Raw genomic sequence first — 20,145 nt, 5'->3', positions numbered from 1 at the left:
AACTTATACTGAAACCCATCTCTACTAAAAAATACAAAAATTAGCTGGGCGTAGTGGTGCATGCCAATAGTCCCAGCTACTTGAGAAGCTGAGGCAGGAGAATCGCTTGAACCCAGAAGGCAGAGGTTGCAGTGAGCTGAGATCACACCCCTGCACTCCAGCCTGGGTGACACAGCAAGTCTGCCTCAAAAGAAAGAGAGAAAGAGAGAGAGAGAAAAGAAAATGAGAGACAGAGAGAGGAAAGAAAAGAAAGAAAGAAAGAAAGAAGGAAGGAAGGAAGGAAGGAAGGAAAGAAAGGAAGAAAGAGACAGAAAGAGAGAGAAGGAAGGAAGAGAAAGAAAAAGAAAGAAAGAAGAAAGAAAGAAAGAAAGAAAGAAAGAAAGAAAGAAAGAAAAGAAAAGAAAAGAAAAGAGAAAAGAAAAGAAAAAAAAAATGCAGACACTTGAAAACACAAAGAATCCTGCCCTCAGTGCTTCCAACAGGAGCCAGCCCTGCTGACACCTTGACTTAGCCCAGTAAAACCAACGGCAGACTCCCGACCTCCAGAGCTAGGAGAGAGTCCATCTGTGTTGTTTGAAGCTATCAAGTTGGTGGTGATTTGTCACAGCAACCACAGGAAGCTAACACACCCTCCCACATACCTGGGGCTTCCTATCCCCAAGCCTGCTGAATGTCTCCCCGTAGCATGGATTAGCAGCTGACATGCATACCTTTCACTGATTTGTTTATCCCTCTCCACTTACTGAATGTCTACTCCATAAAAGCAGGAATTTTGTTGTTGCAAGATCCCCTACATCTAACATAGTGCCTGGCAGATAGCAGGTGCTCAGCAAACATCCTCTGCAATGCTGCACTGAGTCCTAAGGAGGGAGAAGGAGCAGATTCTGGGATGAGCCAGGGGACAGAGCTCCCGGCAGAGGCAGCAGCAAGGGTAGAGTCTGAGTCACAGTCAATCCCATCCCTCTAGATGGCTGCTGTAGGACCTAATGGATAAACTTCCTCCTAGCCCTGCCTCCACAGAGAAGTCCCTTCAACTGAAGCCATGGAAGCTGAGGACTCACTTAAGAGCCCCTACAGTGAGAGATTAAGAGCATAGACCCTGAAGCCAGGCTGCCTAGGTTCAAATCTCAGCTCTGCCACCCACTAGCTGAGTGATTCTGGGCTAGTTAATTAACCTCTCTGTGCCAATTTCCTCATCTACAGAATAAGGATAATGATAGTGCCCATCTCGTAGGGCTATTGTGAGGATTGAAATAGCTAATGCATTTAGCACAGTGCCTGGCACACAGTACACATGGTCTGCTGTTCTTATTTGGGTGGAAAAGTCCAGCAAGTTGCAAAGATTGCTAAAAAGCAATGAGAGTATACCAGGGTGTCTAAACTGACAAGCAAAGGGTGTGATTAAAAGACAAGCCAGGTTGGCAGCAGAACATTCGCTTTCCTTGGCCTGGGCCACAGACAAGGAATTGAAAGGTAGCCTGGCAACGCTTCGAGAAAAATCAGTCACCCCTGTTGCCTGCCTGCCCCTGCCCATCCCATTTAACCTGCACTCTCCCGCCTCCTACCCTACCCCTAAAGGGATCCTGGAGCCTCCTGTTGCACAGGCCGGGCTGTGACATGCACAACACATCCCAGCCCATCTGCCCAGACACAGCCCCGTGAAGAGAGGGCCGAATGCAGAGCCAGGGCTGTGTTGACCGCAGAAGGGATGGAAGAAAATAGATGGGGTGGGGTCTGCACAGTGGGGGTTGGTGCGTCGTGTGGGTCTCACATGTGGCTTCCCTCCAACAAGCCCCCTGCAATCCCCGCCAGATGTAAGGAGGGAGGGGTGAAAGTGGGGTTTCCCCCAGAGGCAGCAGAGCTGGGGAGGGGCCCGGGCTGTAGGGACCTGTGTACAGGGCATGAGATGTCACCGGGGGCTTCCTACATGAGACGCAGTGAGTCATCAGGGTGCAGGGTGGAGGCTCTGAAGGAAGAGCCCACGGGAATATGGGAAAGAGGTGACATGAGGATCCATCAGCCACCACCCCAGTCCTTCCCTCCTCTGTCGAGGAGCAGGGCCGGGGCCCAGGAGACAGGGTGAGCTTTCTGCAGGAGGGACACCAGCCCTGAGAAGAACCCGGGTTGTCATAGCCACACAGGACACTGCAAGCCAGGAGCAGTGACCACACCCATAGAGCAGGGGTATCAGAAGGGGGCGGAAACAGGCTTGTCATCCGAGGGCTGTGAGCATGTGTTTGTGGTGACCAAGGGGAAAGAAAGCAAGTGATGGAGACGCCTTCTCGTCAGCAGTAATTCCCTCTGCAGGTCTCCAGGGACAGTGGGTCTGGGTGGCGGGAACACTGGAGGGCTGTCATGAGTGCCACATCAGGATGTCCCCTTCTGCCCTGAGCAGCAGGCAGTCCCCTCCAGGATTCCACATCATCAGCCTCTGGCCCGAGGGCTTCCCAGTGCCTCCCTTTCTCTGTTTTGTGTGACTTGGGCAGTCACTGGCACCTATATCTGTGCACTCTTGGCCCCTGGTGGGTGTGACCTGGGCCCTCCCATCAGACACGCTTCAATCCCGTCCCACACAGCCCAAGGCCTGGCCCTGGCACCTCATGCACAGACTCAGATGACACACTCGGGATCCGGGCACTAAGAGGCTGCACGTGGCCTCATCCCAGTGTCTTAGAGGGAAATGAGGCTTGAATTTCTCCTGGGACACTGGACACCCCGCATCTCACGGCGCTGAATAAAAGGATGCTTGGCGCTGCATCCTCCCTGCAATAACCATCATTTAATAAGGCCAGAAGAAGTGGAGAAGGCGCAGCTGATGGGGCAGCCATGTGTTCAAAAGCAGCCCCCACCCACACACAAGCAGCTCTCAGAGGTACCAAGGCAACTCCAACCAGCAGGTAAAACAGGTGGTTGGAATGTGCAGAGCCAGCCTAGATCGCAGCCTGGATCACAATTTGCAAGAAAGAACTTGCCTGTTTAAGCAGCTGCCATGAGTCCTGGCAGCTTGGCAGTTTCTCCTGGAGGTTGTTCTCAGAGCCAGACCGGGGGTGGGGGTTCCCCTTGGCCTCTGTGGGCCCCCACAGTCTGCACCGAGCTTGGAGTCACCAGGCTGATTTCACAGATGTTTACGGAGCCTGCAGGAGACCATAGCTTAGTGTGTCCCCTGCTAATTAAATGACAATGGCCAGTTGTTCCCCATCAGAGATTACAAAGGATGATTGCTTGGGTCCCCAGGGAGCGGATGGGAGCATATCAGATGCCAAAACCTGGTGCCTGCCACCTGGCATTCTTTGGAAGTGACCCTTTGAGGAGCATTGGCCATTATCGGGGAGATGGGTATTGGGGAGCCTCCCTCCCAGCTCTGGGGGATCAACTCTGCCCACATAGGAAAGGAGGACGATGTCCTGAAACTATGCCTGTCCTTGCCCAAGGAGGGTTGGTGGCTTTGCAGGGGGATATGTGAATGCCTGCAGACCTGGAGGTCAGGGGACCCATGCAGGGCTGGAAGAGGGGGTCTCGGCCACAGGACCAGCCCTGCTTCAGCCAGTGAAGCCATGTGTGGAAATATGGCTCAGCATTGCTCAACCTTCCAGCAGCCAGGACACCCTGGGTTTGAGTCCCTGCTACAGATAAAAGAACCGAATCCGACCATTTGTCTCAGCCTCTGCCTCTCTCCCCAGCCTCTCCACCCGCCATGTTCAAGGAAGGCAGAGCCCAGAACCTGTCATGTGGGGCCTTGGGCTTTCCACGGCCTGATCAGTGCTAGTCTCTGGGGAGCACTTTGGGGGACACATTCAGATTCTCTCGAATGCCTCATACCTGGACTGCAATCCCCCATTCCACCAGCGATTTCAGGACCGTGTGGGAAATTTCATCAAATCTGCAAGTGTGTTGTTTCTCCTTTTATCCCCATTCTATCTGTGAGATGCTCTAGAATTCACCAGATGTAATATATCTTTGGGATGAATATTCTATGTTAAGTCCTTTGAAAGCAATCAACAACTGTAATCCTATTACTATTGGCTGTATCTTTCATGCTCTTTTGCCCCAAACCTCATCCTACCTGTGTGCCAAGCTCACCACATACACACACACACACACCACAGCAGATGCCAATTTTGTGCCTCGCTGCCTCACATAAGATGGGAGCACTGAGTAGTGAACAGCTGATCTGCATGAATTAACGTGGGAGTCATGCGGGCCCTGAAGCTTTCACACTCACAAACCGGTGTCGGGATGGGTTGTCATGGAGATCAGGTGGAGGGACACCAGGACTCCCCCCAGGACTCCGGGCCTCCGCTGATGAGCAGGTAACATGGGGATCTGGGGGAGGCACAGGCACGAACTACATATTAAATACACCTGACTCACTGTGTCTGTGAGTGCGTGGGAGTGTGTGGGTGTGGGAGAGTGCATGTAGGATTGAGCATGTGTGTGAGTGGACATATAAGTATGTCTATGTGTGTTAGTGTGTGCATATGAGTGTGTCTGTGTGAGTGTGTATGTATCAGTGTGCATATATGCGTGGGCATTGTATGCATGCATGTGCACGAATGTATATGTATGAGTGTATCTGTGTGTGAGCATGTGGATGCATGAGTGTGTGTGTGCATGTGTATCTGTGTGTGCATACGTGTAAGGATGTTAGTTTGCATGCACATGTGTCCAGATCCCACATGGGATGAAAATTCAATGGCTCCGAAGATCTGTTGGACACATTTCAGATCCTAACAGAGCTCTTAAGCTCCAAGGGGTCATTGAAGGGACAATGAGTGTTTCTGAGTCCAGGCGGCGCTGACTCAGCAATGCAGGAAGGCAGCTCCTAGAGCTTCAGAAATAACCCCTCACCCCCTTTCTCTCCCTCCCAGTCACCCACCCCTCCCCACATCCCTTCCTCTCCCCCTCTCTGTTTGCCTTCCGTGCCTCTCCCTTTCCCGGTCTCATTTCTCGCATGTTCATCACTTCATCCAGCAGTTCATTTCCCCTCCACCCCTCAGCATGGACTGTGGGATGAGAGAGCCACAGCTTTATCCCTGACGTAACCAAAACTCTTGGCACCAGCTTAGACCTGTTTCTCAGTCTTATAAACGGGTCTCAAATCAGGGAAATGTAAGGTTCTGAGGAAAATTATCACCACAAGGTGACTCCCCTTTTTGTTACCATAAGACGCTGAGACAGATTCTCTGATGTTTTTAGTGCAACCCACCGTAAGAAACACATTGCAAACTGCCACCCAGCACACACACGCACATCCATTTATACAGAAACGCAATACGTTTCCCCAAACGACACTCACCCTCGTTGCACACAATGCGCTCTGATGTCTCCTGACCTAGTCTATTCCTGTCTATTGCAGATTTTCAACCCCGGGCTCGACCTTCTAAATTGATTTCAAGACCCACTAATGCATCACAGCCTGTGATTTGATAAACTCCACCCTAAGACACATCCCGTTGTGAGGTGTTCGACCCAGAGGCCATTTATCCTGCAGCGAGCGGGGGCAGGATTCACCCTGAGGCGCGCCTCCTCCTTCTCAGTCGGGCAGGGAGGAGGGGGCTCTGTGCCATGGGATCTGCGGAGGTCCTGGTCTCAGAGTTCGTGCCCTGTAGCTGCTGTGCGTTCAGTAGCTGGCAGGGCGAGAGGGTTGGTGCGGGAGGCGTCACTCCGACAGACACACAGCACCCGGCAGAACCCTGGCCTGAAGCCGCTAAGCCCTGGGGTCTCCTGAGCCCACCTGGGAGGAGGCCCTGGGGGACAGCTGTGGGGAACAGGGACTCCTAATGCACAAAACAGGCCATGAGCTGGGCAAGCTGCTCCTTCCCATAACTGCAGACCCTTCTTCTCACCCACCTAGGACCAGCTCCTGGGAGTTTGCAGACAATCCTGGGCCCAGAGAAGCAGGCAGATGCGGCTGCTGGTAGCACTAATATGGGTTGTGAATATCATCCTGTGGTTATTACTTTACTTACGTCACCTGCCAATACACTCGATCCTGCACGTGTCCCCTCACTTCACGCTCACGGGGTTTGCATGATGGGACGACGCTCGCAGCAGGTGATGAGGGTGATAAATGGCACCAGACATTCCTGGAGCACCTGTTGGCGCCCAGGGCGGGGCTTAGTGCTCCATTTGAGTCTGTAGTCTTTACTCTGCAATAGCAGCTCTGTGAACCCAGGTAACTGGTTTAACCTTTCTGTGCCTCTTCTTTCTCAACTCTAAAGGAGGATAATAAAGTCCCTGCTCCCAAGCAATCAAAGATGTGTAAGAAGGTCCTGGCACACGGCAGGCAGGCAGTATACATGGTTGGGATTAACCCCACCATACAGATGAGGAAACTGAGGCTCAGAGGCACTGGCCTGGCAGGAAGTGGGACCTGCACCCAGGCTGGTCTGACGCTGAGCTCTTTGGCCTCTCTCCTTTATGGCTGCCTTCAGAAGGGACAGAGCAGACGGCCACCCCCTCACACGCACACAGGGGCTGACCATCCAAGGACCCCAATCACCTGGCTGAGAGCATCCCTGCTCCCACGGGGACACTGACCGCTCCGAGTGCCCGGCATTCAGGCCTCGAGCCACCCACTCCGCACAGCACGGGGCCTCCTTGGAACGCGTCCCTCCCCAGAGGCTGTTTCTCTGCGGGATGGCGCTGCTGCTGTGGGAGGACCCCTCCTCCCTCCTTCATGACTACCTGCCCTCACCTGGCTCGTCTCTTGGTAGACGCTGTCCCATGCATCTCTGTCATTTGCATGCCACCGTGGTGACAGTCTTCCTGGCCGCGGGTGTGACAGGGCCTTTTAGTTTCTGACACATTCACAGCGCGGTTTCACCTGATGTCACTTACAAAGGCAGGTTTCCCTTCCCAGCCTCACCTGCGGGTGGTCTCAGTGGAGTTCAAGAGGCTGTGGGCTGGGAGGAGGGGCAGCAAAGAACCCCAGCCCACCCCAAGCCGGAGGTGGCAGGGTCCATCCGGCCATCTGGAGATAGCCGAGGCCCTTGGCCACTGCAGTTCTCCCCACTGAGCCTGGGCCCCCACCCCCACTCTACACTGGAACAGATGCTGGAGGGGCAAACCCCAAATACCCTCCCTAACCAGAAACTGAAATACTGAAATCCACCAGATCGCAGCCCGGCCTGGCCAGATAGTCTGACTTTCCAACGAAGTCAAAAATACAGATTTTTAGAATTAAAATGTAAATGTTGGCAACTAATTCAAATTCAATTGTGTGGTTTTTTTTGTTTTTTATTTTTTTGCATGGAGGGCTTTCTAGTGAAAACCAGACCCCACCTGGGAACAGGTCCTGGGGGGACGGCTGTGGGAGAAGGGGACCCCTTCCCCGAAATGCAAAGAACAGGCCACGAGCTGGGCACAGATGCCTCTTCCCGAGGCAACCTGGGAGTGACAACCGGAAAACGTGCTAGACAAATTCTGAAAGAGCTGTAACACCTTACATTATTTTAAAAGTCCCCAGGTTTAGTTAATCCCAGACCCTTTACAGCTTTTTCCTTCTGACTGGTGAGGCCTCAGCTCAAATGTCACCTCCTCAGAGAGGACCTCCCCCATGGCCCTATTTAAGTAGCCCCCACCAGAGTCTCAGTCAGCGACACGCACCCTTCATTTCCTTCTTGGCGCTGATCCCTACCTGCAAGTGCCTCATCATTTGTGGTCGACATCTGCACTGTCTGTCTCCACCAGCACTTAGGCTCCATGAGGACAGAGGCACGTCGCCTCGTGCCCTGGTGAATCCCAAATCCCCGCCCTGAGTGCAGTGCCTGGCACAGAACAGACACAGGCAACGAGTGCTGCTGAAAGTTCCCCATGGAGCCAGTGGTGATCTGTCCAGGCTGTACAGCCCTCCCCCTAAACGTGTTCAGAGATGGGGACACTGGGGCCATCCTCGTTGCTCCACTCCTGGTGAAGAGCCCTCAGACCCATAAGATGGGTTTGTCCATATCACCTTCTCAGGTGAGCCTCATACATAAGCAGGTTCAGTGGGTTAACCAAGCCTACGTCTCTAACCCATGTGATAACCACAGTACCAGGGTTCTGCCATCAAATCTCTTCTATCCTCAGTCCTGCCTTGGGAATTCAGACTCACCCAGAATTCAGAGTTTCACAGACTCAGAAGAGAATGTGATGCCAGATTGTTCTGAAATGTTTGGTTTTAAAGCAAGATCAAATGATTACATCTGTGATCCGAAATCATTTGATTGTGTCAAGCCATATCTCCTTCCAAATTATTTTCTTTAAATTCTCCCCAGAACGGGGAGCAGTATTAATTGTTTCCAATGAAAAGACTGCCCCTTTCGTCAAAGCCATGAGCTTTATCTGCTGTTTTTGAATATAACACTGGCTTAGTGAAAGTGATTGTAAATAGCAGGTCTTCTTTGTGCATTTTATGCTTCCAAATGTGCTAGTTGGAATAAAGAAGTGAAAAGTTTAAAAATCCTCTCTTGTAAATGTTTAGAAATTGCACTAGAGTTATTTCTTGCTCTTTGAGGGGAGAGGTCACCCTGCAAACGAACAGTCACACCTATTCGGCTCCCCCGGGTTCTGAATGTCACTAGACCCCCACTTCCCCCCTACCTTGGCAGGTCAGACTCTGTGAAGGACGCTCACTGTCTGTGCGACCTCCCACCAGGTACAGGGACCGGGGGAAAGAGGAACATCTGGCTTGTGGGACAGTCCTACAAGGCCACTTTTCTGGTAGGGAGGTGACACCTTCAAAGGAATCTCTCATTTCTCCCAGCTCCAGTCAGTTTCAACAACAGGTGGGGTTTTCTTTCCTCTCAATTATTATAGATTTCTTTTCTAATAATCAAAGTCATGACTCATTTTGAAAGTTTTTTAAAATAGAAGAAAACAAGATTATAAATCACGAGTGATTCCAACACCAAAGATAAGCAGCATTCGCATTTTGCTATGTAGTGCTCCTGTTAGACGTACACACACATATTATCACACTTACACACTTATGCATGTTTGCTTCATTAAAATAGAATAAAGCTTTATGGGCCAGGTGCAGTGGTTCATGCCTCTAATCACAGCACTTTGGCAGTCCAAGACAGGCAGATCACTGAAGGTCAGGAGTTTGAGATCAGCTTGGACAACATGGTGAAACCCCAGCTCTACTAAAAATAGGAAAAATAGCTGGGTGTGGTGCATGTGCCTGTAATCTCAGCTACTCGGAAGGGTGAGGCAGGAGAATTGTTTGAACCCAGGAGGCAGAGGTTGCAGTGAGCCGAGATCTCACCATTGCACTCCAGCCTGTGCAACAGAGTGAGACTCTGTCTCAAAAAAAAAAAAGAAAAAGAAAAAGAGCTTTGTCTACACTAAACAATATTTTGTGTCCATATTTACACATAGATAACAACAGATCACTATCATTTTTGGTATGGGCATATGTAGATATAAGTATTACATGAATTTCCTACTTTTTATCCAGTTATGGTTATATCACCTATCAGAGATTTAACTTCAGTCAAGACAGAAGTTTATCTCATAAAAACCAAGACTGGGCCAGGCACAGAGGCTCATGCCTGTAATCCCAGCACTTTGGGAGGCTGAGACGAGTGTTTCACTTGAGGTCATGAGTTCGAGACTAGCCTGGTCAACGTGGTGAAACCCTGTCTCTACTAAAAATTAAAAAAATTAGCTGAATATGGTGGCACGCACCTGTAATCCCAGCTATTTGGGAGACTGAGGCATGAGAATCACTTGAACCCAAGAAGCGGAAGTTGCAGTGAGCTGAGATCACGCCATTGCATTCCAGCCTGGGCAACAGGGCAAGACTCTGTCTCAAAAAATAAAAAAGTCAAAACAAAACTGCAGGTTGTCAGTCTAGGGTGGCGTAAGGGACTTTCATTTCCTTCCAGAGGACATTCTGCTATCCGCAGGGTAGAAGCCTAATCCTCAAGGTTCAAGGTGACAAGAATAGCTCCAACCATCATACGCTTATTCCAGGAAGCAGGTCAAAGGATGGAACAACTAAGAAATGACACTAAAGATATGTGTCAGTCCATCTGCGTTGCTATAAAGGAATACCTGAGGCTGGTTATTTATAGAAGAGAGGTTTAAGTGGCTCACAGTTCTGCAGGCTGTACAAGCATGGCACCAGAATCTGCTCCTGGGGAGGCCTCAGGAAGCTTCCAATCATGGCAGAAGGTGAAAGGGAAGCAGGTACATCACATGGCGAGAGAAAGAGCAAGAGAGGGAGGAGGATGTGCCAACCCCTTTAAACAACCAGATCGCCCATACACTCAGAGCAAGAACTCAGTCATTGTCGTCGGGACTGCACCAAGCCATTGTGAGAGGGATCTGCCCACATCACCAAAACATCTCCCACCAGGCCCCACCTCCAACATCAGGGATCACATTTCAACATGAGATTTGGAGAGGACCAACATCCAAACCATATCAAGACAGAAGTTACAGAAGGGGGTTTCCAAAAATACCACCCAACACTTTTATTGCCTCCCACTGGCCAGAACCTGGTCACATGGCCACAACTCACTGCAAGGAAGCCTGGGAAAATGTAGCGTGTGCCCACCCACTAGGAGAGGGGAGCACTGGTGCCAGGGTGTGGGACCACCAGTGAGAATTTATGCTTCCTACTTCTTTCTTCTTATAAAAATCCTTAAAGATTCATCTTTGCATATTTTTCTGACTATTTCCTAGGGATAAATACCTATAAATGAAATTTGGGAACAAAAGTTATGCAATTTCATTGGCCAGTTGCAAAATTGCCCTCTAGAAAGGTTGTACCAATGAACTCACCCAAGAGGTGGGGTTCTATTTTATGAAATGTTTCTCCACCCCACATTTCCTTTTAATCCACACCCTTTGGCCTTTATTAGGCTTACACATGTCTTCAGAATCCCTGCTTCCTACATCATAATCTTGGGATTTAATACATGTTTTTCATTCAGGTTATTATTAATATCAGATTTATCTAACTATGCGTGAACCCAGCCACAGCCTTAGGGAAAGAGATGTATCTTTCAGCGCTGAAGAGAATAAAAATTAATAATCCTCAGAGACTTTGAAACTGAAGTGGGCAGGGAAGGGTGGAAAGAACAGATCTCATTCTATGAAGAGCATGGAGGGATTTTCACAGAGCATGTAGTGCTGAGTACAGCAGACCAGGCACCCAGGGACACCCAGAGAGCAGCCTTTCCTCAACGGAAGAGGAGTGAGCACCGCATAGAGCTGCAGAAAGGGAATCCCGGACAGGGGTAACAGTAGATGCAAAGGCCCCATGGCAGGCACCAACTTGTCCAGGTTTGCCCAGAACTTTCCAAGGTTTAACACTAGAAATCCCATGTCCCAGGAAACTTCTGAGTCTCAGCCAAGCTGGGATGATTTGCCTGGAACTGCCCTTGTTATAAAACTGAAAGGTCTATGCCCCATGACCCCCGTCAGTCCTGAGCAAGCTGAGGCAGTGGGTCACCCTAGACTGGAGCAACATGCATGATGATGGGAAGAGACAGTGACTCTCTTTCATGTCCTCTCTGCCCTCAACCTCAGGAGTCACCCAGGTGGGCACTGGCATCTAGGATGAAAACTTCCCAGCATCTCTTGCAGCAAGCAGTGGCCACGTGACCAGGCAGTGGCCAATGCACATGAGGCCAGTGCACAGCAACTGCCTTTAGAGGAAGGAAGATTTGTGTCCTCTTGTTCTCTTCTCCCCGCCCTGCTGGCTGGCAGTAGATAGGATGGACACTGTGGGGGAAGCTACACCCTAAGGAAGTCAGAGCAGCAAGATGGAAGTAGCCTAAGACCCTGAAAAATGCACATAGAAGAATCACCCGACTGGCTTGAACTTTCATGTGAAAGGAATGAACTTCTGTCTTAGTAAAGCCACTGCGATTCAGGGTCCTTGTCACATTCACTGAGGCTGTAACATAATTGTTAGAAAGAACAGGAGCAGGAGGGGGGAGATGGAGTCGGAGAGGCAGGCAGAGGTCAGATCACATCCAGCCTGTAGGCCAAGGCGGAGGAAGAAACAGGCGACATAGGACTCAAGGACCACACCTGCTCCCAGGCGAAAGGAGTTTGCTGTGGGTGCCCCTCCCTGTCTGTGCGTCCAGTGTGTGGATATTCTTTATACCTTGCCCATATTGTACAAATACTTTTTTCTATTCAATATTTAGAAGACATTGCATTAAATAGCAAGATGGCAGATGAACATCAGGAAGGAACATTAGGAACATCCACGGTGTTCCATCCAGGAACCTTCACCGTGGAAACCCTTGTGCTCATGGGCGTGGTCTCAAGACACAGTCAGCTGTTGGGGATCAGAGGCCACACTCGTCGTAGCAGAGAGGCAGGACCAACTGGGAGAGGGTCCTTCTGTGACATCTATTGCATCACCGGGCTGTGTGAAGTGACTCAGCTGCCAGAACTCACACAATATCATTCTACACCAAAACCTCACAGGAAAAACGGTAAGTTCTCAGTTTCTCCATTAATAGCAACTCTCAGATTAATCTCTGTCCTCCATTGCTTCTCCATGAAACAACTTTTTAATAGTTTGCTTGGGTCTATTTTTCCATTTATGTTTTATTTTACTAACTGATCGAAAGATATATATTGTGTGTGTGTGATTTTGTCTCTGTCAGCCAGGATAATCATGGTTTAATTCTTATTATTTTTATTACCAACATCCTTTAGTTTTTTTAAGCTTTTCAATTCCTAAGGGTATTAATCAAGATCTTTCTGTCTCATGAGACACAGAAAACAAATCCAAACTGTGTAAGAGGAAAAAGAATGCACTCATCACTAGCACTGAGAAGTTCCCAAGCTTAGCTTGCTTGGGGTACAGCTACATCTACCGTTTCCAGGGTCATCCTGTAACTCTCTCTCTCTATTTCCCCAACTTTGGCTCCATGTTTAGCTACAGGACTCTCAGGCTTAAACAGCAGCACTGGCACCTCCCCCAGATCTCCAGCTCTCTGACCCTCAAATTCCAACTACAGCACCAGCTCCGCCCCAGGTCTCCAGCTCCACAATCCTCAAACTACAACAGCAGCACCAGCTCCCCTGGGGATCTCCAGCTCAATGACTCTCAGACTTGGGAGGCAGCACCGGCTCCCCACCAAGGCTCCAGCTCCACCACCCTCAAACTAGAAAGCAGCACCGGCTACTCCCTGGGTCTCCAGTTCCCTCAAACTTCAACTATAGCACTGGCTCTTTTCCGGGGCCACCAGCTCCACAACCCTCAACTTACACGGTGGTAGCACCAGCTCCTCCCTAGGTCTCCAGCTACACGACCGTCAAACTTGAACTGCAACACCAGCTCCTCTTTGGCCTCCAGCTCCACAATCCTCCAACAACAACAGCAACACTGGCTCCTCCCTGAATCTCCAGCTCAACAACCCTCAGACTTGAGAGGCAGCACTGGCACCTCCCCAAGGCTCTGGCTCCACGACCCTCAGATTTGAAGAGCGGTAGCACCAGCTCCTGTCCAGGTCTCCAGCTTCACGATCCTTAAACTAGAACAGCAGCACCGCCGCCTCCCTGGGTTTCCAACTCCACGACCCTAAGACATGAATGGCAGAACCGGGTCCCCCCTTGGGCTGCAGCTCCAAGACCCACAGATTTAAACGGCAGCACCAGCTCTTCCTGGGATCTCCAGCGCCACGGCCCTCAAACTAGATCAGCAGCACCGGCTCCTCTCTGGGTCTCCAGCTCTACAATCCTCAGACATTAACAGCAGCACCGGCTCCTCCTTGGGTCTCCGGCTTCACTACCCACAGACTAGAACAGCAACACCGGTTCCTCCCTGGGTCTCCAGCTCTACAATCCTCAGCCATAAACAGCAGCAGCACCGGCTCCTACCTTTGTCTCCACTTCCACGACCTTCAAACCACAACAGCAGTACCAGCCTCTCCCCAGGTCTCCAGATCCATGACCCTCAAAATAGAATGGCATCATCGGATCCCTCCTGGGTCTGCAGCTCCCAAACCCTCAAACTTCAATTGACACACCGGATTCTCCCCACAGTTAAACACCAGCACGGGCTGTTCCCAAAGCTCCAGATCCACGACCCTCTGACTTAAATGGCGGTAGCACCGGCTCCTCCCTAGGTCTCCAGTTCCACGACCCTCAAACTACACAGCAGCACCGGCTCCTCCCCAGGTCCACAGCTCCACCACCCTCACACTAGACACCAAGACTACCTACTCCCCGCTCTCCAGCTACACAACCCTCAGTCTTGAACAGCAGCAGCTCCTCCCTGTACCTCAAGCCCCGTGACCCTCAGACTTGAACAAGAACAACACCATCTCCCCCCAGGGCTCCAGCTCGAGGACCCACAGATTTAAACAGCAGCACCGGCTCTTCCTGTGACTTCCAGCTCCACCACCCTCAAAGTAGAAGAGCAGCACCGGCTTCTCCTTCGGTCTCCAGCTTCACTACCGTCAGACTAGAACAGCAACACCAGTTCCTCCCTGGGTCTCCAGCTCAATGGCTCTCAGATTTGAAAGGCAGCACCGGCTCCTCACAAAGTTTCCGGCTCCAAGGCCCTCAAACTAGAATAGCAGCAGCTGCTGCATCTTGGGTCTCCAGCTCCACAACCCTCAAAGTAGAAAAGCAGCCCTGGCTCCTCCCTGCCTCTCCAGCTCCTCAAGTCTGAGGGTTGTAGAGCTGGAGACCCAGGGAGGAGTCAGTGCTGCTGTTCTAGTTTGAGGGTTGTGGATCTGGAGACCCAGGGAGGAGTCAGTGCTGCTGTTCTAGTTTGAGGGTTGTGGATCTGGAGACCCAGGGTGGAGCCATTGCTGCTGTTCTAGTGTGAGGGTCATGGAGCTGGAAGACCCCGGGAGGAGCTGCTGCTGCTGTCCTACTTTGAAGGTCATGGAGCTGGAGACCCGGGAAGGAGCCATTTGAACAGCAGCACTGGCCCCTCCCCAGGTCTCAGGCTCCACGATCCTCAGACTTAAAAAGCCGCAGTATGGACTTCTCCCTGGGTCTCCAGCTCTACAACCCTCAGACATGAACAGCAGCACTGGCTCCTCCCCCTGTCTCCAGTTCCACGACCCTCAAACTACAACAGCAGTACCAGCCTCTCCCCATGTCTCCAGATCCACGACCCTCAAAATAGAATGGCATCACCAGCTCCTCCCTGGGTCTCCAGCTCCCAAACCCTCAAACTTCAGCTGACACAGCAGATCCTCCCCACAGTTAAACAGCAGCATGGGCTGTTCCCCAAAGCTCCAGATCCATGACCCTCTGACTTAAATGGCGGTAGCACCAGCTCCTCCCTAGGTCTCCAGTTCCACAATCTTCAGCCTTAAACAACAGCAGCACCAGCTCCTCCCTGGGTCTAAAGCTCCATAACCCTCAGACTAGAACAGCACTACTCCCCCATGAGTCTCCAGCTCTATGACCGTCAAACTACAACAGCAACACAGGTTCCTATCTGGATCTCCAGCTCAGCAACTCTCAGACTTGAGAGGCAGCACCGGCAACTCCCGAAGGCTCCAGCTCCACAACCCTCAGATTTGAATAATGGTAGCACCACCTCCTGTCCAGGTCTCCAGCTTCGTGATCCTTAAACTAGAACAGCAGCACCACTGCCTCCCTGGGTTTCCAGCTCCACGACCCTAAGACATTAAAGGCAGAACCGGCTCCTCACAAGGGTTCCAGCTCCAGGACCCACAGATTTAAAAGACAGCACCAGCTCTTCCCGGGATCTACAGCTCCACTACCCTCAAACTAGAAGAGGAGCACCATCTCCTCCCTGGGTCTCCAGCTCCCAAACTCTCAGACGTCACCTAACACACGATCCTCCCCACAGTTAAATAGCAGCACGGGCTGTCCCCGAAAATTCGAGATCCATGACCCTCTGACTTCAATGGCGGTAGCACTGGCTCCTCCCTAGGTCTCCAGTTCCACGACCCTCAAACTACACAGCAGCACCGGCTCCTCCCCAGGTCTACAGCTCCACCACCCTCACACTAGACACCAAGACTACCTCCTCCCTGCTCTCCAGCTACACAACCCTCAGACTTGAACACCAGCAGCGGCTCCTCCCTGTACCTCAAGCCCCATGACCCTTATATATGAACAACAACAACACCAGCTACTGCCTAGGGCTCTAAGTCCAGGACCCACAGATTTAAACCGCAGCACCAGCCCATCCACGGATCTCCAGCTCCACGACCCTCAGACTAGAACAAGACTTCTACTCCCTGTGTCACCAGCTTCCTGACCCTCGAACTACAAAAACATTGCTCCTCCCTGGGTCTGCAGCTCCAAGACCTTCAAACTAAAACAAGACCTCTCCTCCCTGTGTCGCCAACTTCCGGACCCTCGAACTATGACAACCTGGCTCCTCCCTGGGTCTGCAGCTCCACGACCCTCAGACTAGAACAAGACTTCTCCTCAATGGGTCACCAGCTTCCAGTCTCTTTAATAACAACATTGCTCCTCCCTGGGTCTGCAGCTTCCAGTCCCTCAAATAACAACATTCCTCCTCCCAGGGTCTGCAGCTCCACGACCCTCAGTCTAGAACAAGACTTCTCCTCCTGGGGTCCTCAGCTTCCTGACCCTCGAACTATGAAAACATTGCTCCTCCCTGGGTCTGCAGCTCTAAAACCGTCAGACCAGATCAAGATCTCTCCTCCCTGTGTCGTCAGCTTCCTGACCCGCGAACTATGACAACATTGCTCCTCCCTGGGTCGGCAGCTCCACCACCCTCAGTCTAGAACAAGACCTCTCCTCCCTGGGTCGCCAGCTTCCCGACCCTTGAACTATGAAAACAATGCTCCTCCCTGGGTCTGCAGCTCCACGACCCTCAAACCAGATCAAGATCTCTCCTCCCTGTGTCATCAGCTTCCGGACCCTCGAACTAAAACAACATTGCTCCTCCCTGGGTCTGCAGCTCCACGACCCTCAGAATAGAACAAGACTTCTCCTCCCTGTGTCGCCAGCTTGCAGACCCTCGAACTATGAAAACATTGCTCCTCCCTGGGTCTGCAGCTCCACGACCCTCAGTCTAGAACAAGACCCCTCCTGCCTGGGTCACTAGCTTCCAGTCCCTCAAGTAACAACATTGCTCCTCCCTGGGTCTGCAGCTCCACCACCCTCAAACTAGAACAAGTCCTCTCCTCCCTGGGTCGCCAGCTTCCTGACCCTCGAACTATGAAAACATTGCTCCTCCCTGGGTCTGCAGCTCCACGACCCTCAAACCAGATCAAGATCTCTCCTCCCTGGGTCACCAGCTTCCTGATCCTCAAAGTACCACATTGCTCCTCCCTGGGTCTGCAGCTCCACGACCCCCAAACTAGAACAAGACTTCTCCTCCCTGGGTCATCAGCTTCCTGATCCTCAAAGTACAACATTGCTCCTCCCTGGGTCGTCAGCTCCACGACCCCCAAACTAGAACGAGACCTCTCCTCCCTGGGTCACCAGCTTCCTGACCCTCGAACTATGAAAACATTGCTCCTCACTGGGTCTGCAGCTCCACGACCCTCAGACTAGAACAAGACCTCTCCTCCCTGGGTCGCCAGCTTCCAGTCCCTCAAATAACACCATTGCTCCTCCCTGGGTATGCAGCCGCACGACCCTCAAACTAGAACAAGACCTCTCCTCCCTGGGTCACCACCTTCCGGACCCTGGAACTATGAAAACATTGCTCCTCCCTGGGTCTGCAGCTACACGACCCTCAAACCAGATCAAGATCTCTCCTCCCTGTGTCGTCAGCTTCCTGACCCGTGAACTATGACAACATTGCTCCTCCCTGGGTCGGCAGCTCTACCACCCTCAGTCTAGAACAAGACCTCTCCTCCCTGGGTCGCCAGCTTCCGGACCCTCGAACTATGAAAACAATGCTCCTTCCTGGGTCTGCAGCTCCACGACCCTCAAACCAGATGAAGATCTCTCCTCCCTGTGTCATCAACTTCCGGACCCTCGAACTAAAACAACATTGCTCCTCCCTGGGTCTGCAGCTCCACGACCCCCAAACTAGAATGAGACCTCTCCTCCCTGGGTCACCAGCTTCCTGACCCTCGAACTATGAAAACATTGCTCCTCCCTGAGTCTGCAGCTCCACGACCCTCAGACTAGAACAAGACCTCTCCTCCCTGCGTCACCAGCTTCCGGTCCCTCAAATAAAACATTGCTCCTCCCTGGGTCTGCAGCTCCACGACCCTCAGTCTAGGACAAGACTTCTCCTCCCGGGGTCATCAGCTTCCTGACCCTCGAACTATGAAAACATTGCTCCTCCCTGGGTCTGCAGCTCCACGACCCTCAAACCAGATCAAGATCTCTCCTCCCTGTGTCGTCAGCTTCCTGACCCACGAACTATGACAACATTGCTCCTCCCTGGGTCGGCAGCTCCACCACCCTCAGTCTAGAACAAGACCTCTCCTCCCTGGGTCGCCAGCTTCCTGACCCTCGAACTATGACAACATTGCTCCTCACTGGGTGTGCAGCTCCACAACCCCCAAACTAGAATGAGACCTCTCCTCCCTGGGTCACCAGCTTCCTGATCCTCAAAGTACAACATTGCCCCTCCCTGGGTTGGCAGCTCCACAACCCTCAGACTAGAACAAGACCTCTCCTCCCTGCATCATCAGCTTCCGGTCCCTCAAATAAAAACATTGTTCCTCCGTGGGTCTGCAGCTGCATGACCCTCAAACTAGAACAAGACCTCTCCTCCCTGTGTCACCACCTTCCGGACCCTGGAACTATGAAAACATTGCTCCTCCTTGGGTCTGCAGCTCCACGACCCTCAAACCAGATCAAGATCTCTCCTCCCTGTGTCATCAGCTTCCTGACCCTCGAACTAAAACAACATTGCTCCTCCCTGGGTCTGCAGCTTCCAGTCCCTCAAATAACAACATTCCTCCTCCCTGGGTCTGCAGCTCCACGACCCTCAGTCTAGAACAAGATTTCTCCTCCCGGGGTCGTCAGCTTCCTGACCCTCGAACTACGAAAACATTGCTCCTCCCTGGGTCGGCAGCTCCACCACCCTCAAACTAGAACAAGACCTCTCCTCCCTGGGTCGCCAGCTTCCGGACCCTTGAACAATGAAAGCATTGCTCCTCCCTGAGTCTGCAGCTCCACCACCCTCAGTCTAGCACAAGACCTCTCCTCCCTGGGTCGCCAGCTACCGGATCCTCAAATTACAACAACATTGCTCCTGCCTGGGTCTGCAGCTCCACGACCCTCAAACCAGATCACAATCTCTCCTCCCTGTGTCGTCAGCTTCCTGACCCTCGAATTATGACAACATTGCTCCTCCCTGGGTCTGCAGCTCCACGACCCTCAGACTACAATAAGACCTCTCCTCCCTGGGTCGCCAGCTTCCTGACCCTCGAACTACGAAAACATTGCTCCTCCCTGGGTCTCCAGCTCCACCACTCTGAAACTGGAACAACAGCACCAGCTCCTTCCTGGACCTCCAGCTCAATGACTCTCAGACTTCAAAGGCAGCACTGGCTCCACCCCCAGGCTCCAGCTCCAAAACCTTCAGATTTGAGCAGCGGCAGCACCAGCTCCTTTCTGTGTCTCTGGCTTCAACATCCTTAAATTAGAACAGCAGCACCATCTTCTCCTTGGGTCTCCAGCTCCATGAACCTCAAACTGCAACAGCAGCACCTGTTCCTCTGGGATTTTCAGCTCCACAACCCTAAGGCGTCAGTGGCAACACTGGCTCCTCCCCTGGGCTGCAGCTCCAGAACCCTCAAGAATAATCCCTTCTCATGAAATGTAGCAGTCAGGAAAACTGCAGAGGAAGTAAATAAATAAATGTTTTCTTTCAAACTGATGTTTCTTTTCTGTTGACGCAAGTCAGGAAACTTCTACTTTCCATCAACCTTACAATCTACTTATATTCAATTGTAAGATGGAAATCCACCATTTGAGATGACCTTTAAAAACTTAGTAACTCTCTTTTACTATGGTCTTGTCTCACAGCTCTAGAAACAATCTTTCACTTTGCCTGTGCACAAGTCTTGTGAACATTCAAACTATGAATTTACTTGGTTGAGATTCCTAGAATACACATTATCCCCAAATGTTCCTGCCCTCCTTAAAATCTTCTAACATGTTCCCCCTACCCGAGCATAAATGCCAGGTCCTATCCACAGCCCACAGTGCCCAACACGGCCCTGCCCTCTGCCCTGACCTTATGGTCTCCCCTCT

At 51.6% G+C, this 20,145-nt stretch overlaps 1 long non-coding RNA gene and 1 other non-coding gene across 2 annotated transcripts; one reads left to right on the top strand and one right to left on the bottom strand.

Annotated features, from left to right (window-relative positions):
- Positions 1-7,380: 7,380 nt before the first annotated feature.
- LOC112130398 (U7 small nuclear RNA) lies at positions 7,381-7,445 on the bottom strand. The gene has a single exon (XR_002912670.1). It is a non-coding gene; the product is annotated as a U7 small nuclear RNA (small nuclear RNA).
- A 4,424-nt stretch (positions 7,446-11,869) lies between these two features.
- Positions 11,870-19,764, top strand: LOC129052139 (uncharacterized). Its single transcript, XR_008516975.1, has 2 exons — positions 11,870-12,443; positions 12,893-19,764. It is a non-coding gene; the product is annotated as an uncharacterized LOC129052139 (long non-coding RNA).
- The last annotated feature ends 381 nt before the right edge of the window (positions 19,765-20,145 follow it).

Source organism: Pongo abelii, chromosome 21 (genome assembly GCF_028885655.2).
Source record: "Pongo abelii isolate AG06213 chromosome 21, NHGRI_mPonAbe1-v2.0_pri, whole genome shotgun sequence".
Taxonomy (NCBI): domain Eukaryota; kingdom Metazoa; phylum Chordata; class Mammalia; order Primates; family Hominidae; genus Pongo; species Pongo abelii.
Note: the sequence above shows the minus strand (reverse complement) of the source record. Positions and strands in the feature narration are given on the sequence as shown.